General features: G+C 53.2%; 1 pseudogene; it reads left to right on the forward strand.

The window, feature by feature from the left end:
* Positions 1-860: 860 nt before the first annotated feature.
* LOC124017893 overlaps positions 861-5,359 on the forward strand; it is a 12,188-nt pseudogene continuing 7,689 nt past the window's right edge.

Consider the following 5,359-nt stretch of genomic DNA (forward strand, 5'->3'; position numbering starts at 1 on the left):
AGAGATACAGAGGAGAGAGAGAGATACAGAGGAGATAGAGAGATACAGAGAGAGAGAGATATAGAGGAGATAGAGAGATACAGAGGAGATAGAGAGATACAGAGAGAAATACAGAGAGATACAGAGAGAGAGAGATATAGAGGAGATAGAGAGATACAGAGGAGATAGAGAGATACAGAGAGAGAGATACAGAGGAGATAGAGAGATACAGAGAGAGAGAGAGATACAGAGGAGATAGAGAGATACAGAGGAGATAGAGAGATACAGAGATAGAGAGAGAGTGAGAGAGATACAGAAGAGAGAGAGATACAGAGGAGATATAGAGATACAGAGGAGAGAGAGATACAGAGGAGAGAGAGAGATACAGAGGAGATAGAGAGATAGAGAGATACAGAGGAGATAGAGAGATACAGAGAGAGAGAGAGATACAGAGGAGATAGAGAGATACAGAGGAGATAGAGAGATACAGAGAGAGAGGGAGATACAGAGGAGATAGAGAGATACAGAGAGAGAGAGATACAGAGGAGATAGAGAGATACAGAGAGAGATACAGAGGAGATAGAGAGATACAGAGAGAGACATACAGAGGAGATAGAGAGATACAGAGAGAGAGATACAGAGGAGATAGAGAGATACAGAGAGAGAGATACAGAGAGAGAGATACAGAGGAGATAGAGAGATACAGAGGAGATAGAGAGATACAGAGAGAGACATACAGAGGAGATAGAGAGATACAGAGGAGAGAGAAAATGGTGAGAGAGAGGGAAGGTGAGAGAGGATGAACGGGAAAGAGGGAGTATGAGAGAAAGAGGAGAGAGAGGAGTAAAGGAGAACAATAGAGGGAAAGAGAGATGCCTTGCATGCGAGGGTCGTCAGGTACAGATGCACGGGTGGACAGATAGACAGATAGGGAGGGGGAGGGGGAGGGGGAGGAGGAGGAGGGAGAGAAGAGATAGACAGATAGGAGGGGAGGAGGAGGAGGGGAGAAGAGATAGACAGATAGGAGATGGAGGAGGGGGAGAAGAGATAGACAGATAGGAGGGGGGGAGAGGAGGAGGAGGGGAGAAGAGATAGACAGATAGGAGGGATAGGAGGGGGAGGAGGTGGAGAAGAGAAACAGATAGGAGATGGAGGAGGGGGAGAAGAGATAGACAGATAGGAGGGGGATAGAGGAGGTGGAGAAGAGATAGACAGATAGGAGATGGAGGAGGGGGAGAAGAGATAGACAGATAGGAGGGGAGGGGGAAGAGGAGGAGGGGGAGAAGAGATAGACAGATAGGAGGGGAGGGGGAGGAGGAGGAGAGGGGGAGAGAGAGATAGACAGATAGCAAGGGGAGGGGGAGAGAAGAGATAGACAGATAGGAGATAGGGAGGAGGAGGAGGGGAGAAGAGATAGACAGATAGGAGATGGAGGAGGGGGAGAAGAGATAGACAGATAGGAGGGGGAGGAGGACAGGGAGGAGGAGGACAGGGGGGGGGGGGAGAAGAGATAGACAGATAGGAGGGGGAGGGGGGGAGGAGGAGGAGGGGGAGAAGAGATAGACAGATAGGAGGGGGAGGGGGAGGGAGAAGAGAGGAGGGGGAGAAGAGATAGACAGATAGGAGAAGGAGGAGGGGGAGAAGAGATAGACAGATAGGAGGGGGAGAAGAGATAGACAGATAGGAGATGGAGGAGGAGGAGAAGAGATAGACAGATAGGAGGGGGAGAAGAGATAGACAGATAGGAGATGGAGGAGGGGGAGAAGAGATAGACAGATAGGAGGGGGAGAAGAGATAGACAGATAGGAGATGGAGGAGGGGGAGAAGAGATAGACAGATAGGAGGGGGAGAAGAGATAGACAGATAGGAGGGGAGGGGAGATAGAGGGGGAGGGGAGAAGAAGAGATAGACAGATAGGAGGGGGAGAAGAGATAGACAGATAGGAGATGGAGGAGGGGAGGAGGGGGAGAAGAGATAGACAGATAGGAGGGGAGAAGAGATAGACAGATAGGAGGGGGAGAAAGAGATAGACAGATAGGAGATGGAGGAGGAGGAGAAGAGATAGACAGATAGGAGGGGGAGATAGAGATAGACAGATAGGAGGGGGGAGAAGAGATAGACAGATAGGAGGGGGAGAAGAGATAGACAGATAGGAGAGGGAGGAGGAGGGGAGAAGAGATAGACAGATAGGAGGGGGAGAAGAGATAGACAGATAGGAGGGGAGAAGAGAGGGGAGAAGAGATAGACAGATAGGAGGGGGAGAAGAGAGATAGACAGATAGGAGGGGGAGGAGGAGGAGGGGAGAAGAGATAGACAGATAGGGGGAGGGGGAGAAGAGATAGACAGATAGGAGGGGGAGGAGGACAGATAGGAGGGGAGGAGGGGGAGAAGAGATAGACAGATAGGAGGGGGAGAAGAGATAGACAGATAGGAGGGGGAGAAGAGATAGACAGATAGGAGGGGGAGGAGGAGGATAGACATAGACAGATAGGAGGGGGAGGAGGACAGAGAGAAGAGATAGACAGATAGGAGGGGGAGATAGACAGATAGGAGGAGGGGGAGAAGAGATAGACAGATAGGAGGGGGAGGAGGGGGGGAGAAGAGATAGACAGATAGACAGAGGAGGAGGGGGAGAAGAGATAGACAGATAGGAGGGGAGGGGAGGAGAGGAGGGGAGAAGAGATAGACAGATAGGAGGGGGAAGAGATAGACAGATAGGAGATGGAGATAGACAGATAGGAGGGGGAGGAGGGGGGGAGGAAGAGGGGGAGAAGAGATAGACAGATAGGAGGGGGAGAAGAGATAGAGAGATAGGAGGGGGAGGAGGAGGGGGGGGAAGAGATAGACAGATAGGAGGGGGAGAAGAGATAGACAGATAGGAGGGAGAAGAGATAGACAGATAGGAGGGGAGGAGAGAAGAGATAGACAGATAGGAGGAAGAGATAGACAGAAGAGATAGACAGAGAGGAGGGGAGAAAGAGATAGACAGATAGGAGGGGAGGAGGAAGAGATAGAGATAGAGAGAGAGATAGACAGATAGGAGGGGGAGAAGAGATAGACAGATAGGAGGGGAGGGGAGGAGATAGACAGATAGGAGGGGAGGGATAGGAGGAGGAGAGGAGAAGAGATAGACAGAAGAGATAGGATAGGAGGGGGAGGAGATAGGGGGAGAAGAGATAGACAGATAGGAAGGGGGAGGGGGAGGGGGAGAAGAGATAGACAGATAGGAGGGGGAGGGGGGAGGAGGAGGACAGGGAGAGAAGAGATAGACAGATAGGAGGGGAGGAGGAGGAGGGGAGAAGAGATAGACAGATAGGAGGGGGAGGAGGAGGGAGAAGAGATAGACAGATAGGAGGAAGGGGAGGAGGGGGAGGGAGAAGAGATAGACAGATAGGAGGGGAGGAGGAGGAGGGGGAGAAGAGATAGACAGATAGGAGGGGGAGGAGGGGAGAAGAGATAGACAGATAGGAGGGGGGGGGAGGAGGGGAGAAGAGATAGACAGATAGGAGGGGGAGGAGGGGAGAAGAGATAGACAGATAGGAGGGGGAGGAGGAGGAGAAGAGATAGACAGATAGGACAGGGAGGAGGGGAGAAGAGATAGACAGATAGGAGGGGGAGAAGAGATAGACAGATAGGAGGGGGAGAAGAGATAGACAGATAGGAGGGGGGAGGAGGAGGACAGATAGGAGAAGAGAGAAGAGATAGACAGATAGGAGGGGGAGGAAGAGATAGAGATAGGAGGAGGAGGGGGGAGAAGAGATAGACAGATAGGAGGGGGGAGGAGGGGGAGGAGGAGGAGGGGAAGAGAAGAGATAGACAGATAGGAAGGGGAGGAGGAGGAGAAGGGGAGAAGAGATAGACAGATAGGAGGGGGAGGAGGGGGGGAGAAGAGATAGACAGATAGGAGGGGAGGAGGGGAGAAGAGATAGACAGATAGGAGGGGGAGGAGGGGAGAAGAGATAGACAGATAGGAGGGGAGGGGAAGAGGAGGGGAGAAGAGATAGACAGATAGGAGGGGGAGGAGGAGGGGAGAAGAGATAGACAGATAGGAGGGAGAGGAGGGGGAGAAGAGATAGACAGATAGGAGGGGGAGGAGAAGAGATAGACAGGGAGAGGGAAGGAGGGGAGAAGAGAGATAGACAGATAGGAGGGAGGGGAGAAGAGATAGACCGATAGGAGGGGGAGGAGGGGAGAAGAGATAGACAGATAGGAGGGGAGGAGGGGAGAATAGATAGACAGATAGGAGGGGGAGGAGGGGGAGAAGAGATAGACAGATAGGAGGGGGAGAAGAGATAGACAGAGAGGAGGGGAGAAGAGATAGACAGATAGGAAGGGGAGGAGGAGGAGGGGAGAAGAGATAGACAGATAGGAGGGGGAGAAGAGATAGACAGATAGGAGGGGAGGGGGAGGAGGAGGAGGGGGAGAAGAGATAGACAGATAGGAGGGGGAGGAGGGGGAGAAGAGATAGACAGATAGGAGGGGGAGGGGGAGGAGGAGGAGGGGGGAGAAGAGATAGACAGATAGGAGGGGGGAGGGGGAGGAGGTGGAGAAGAGATAGACAGATAGGAGGGGGAGAAGAGATAGACAGATAGGAGGGGGAGGAGGGGGAGGGGGAAGAGATAGACAGATAGGAGGGGGAGGGGGAGGAGGAGGAGGGGGAGAAGAGATAGACAGATAGGAGGGGGAGGGGGAGGAGGGGGAGAAGAGATAGACAGATAGGAGGGGGAGGGGAGGAGGAGGAGGGGGAGAAGAGATAGACAGATAGGAGGGGGAGGAGGGGGAGAAGAGATAGACAGATAGGAGGGGAGAAGAGATAGACAGATAGGAGGGAGGAGAAGAGATAGAGAAGAGATAGACAGATAGGAGGGGGAGGAGGAGGAGGGGGAGAAGAGATAGACAGATAGGAGGGGGAGGGGGAGGAGGGGAGAAGAGATAGACAGATAGGAGGGGGAGAAGAGATAGACAGATAGGAGGGGAGGGGGAGGAGGAGGAGGGGGAGAAGAGATAGACAGATAGGAGATAGGGGGGGAGGAGGGGGAGAAGAGATAGACAGATAGGAGGGGGAGGGGGAGGAGGAGGAGGGGGAGAAGAGATAGACAGATAGGAGGGGGAGGGGGAGGAGGTGGAGAAGAGATAGACAGATAGGAGGGGGAGAAGAGATAGACAGATAGGAGGGGGAGGAGGGGGAGAAGAGATAGACAGATAGGAGGGGGAGGGGGAGGAGGAGGAGGGGGAGAAGAGATAGACAGATAGGAGGGGGAGGGGGAGGAGGGGATAGAGAAGAGATAGACAGATAGGAGGGGGAGGGGGAGGAGGAGGAGGATAGGAGGGGGAGAAGAGATAGACAGATAGGAGGGGGAGGAGGGGGAGAAGAGATAGA

Source organism: Oncorhynchus gorbuscha, linkage group LG03 (genome assembly GCF_021184085.1).
Source record: "Oncorhynchus gorbuscha isolate QuinsamMale2020 ecotype Even-year linkage group LG03, OgorEven_v1.0, whole genome shotgun sequence".
NCBI lineage: Eukaryota > Metazoa > Chordata > Actinopteri > Salmoniformes > Salmonidae > Oncorhynchus > Oncorhynchus gorbuscha.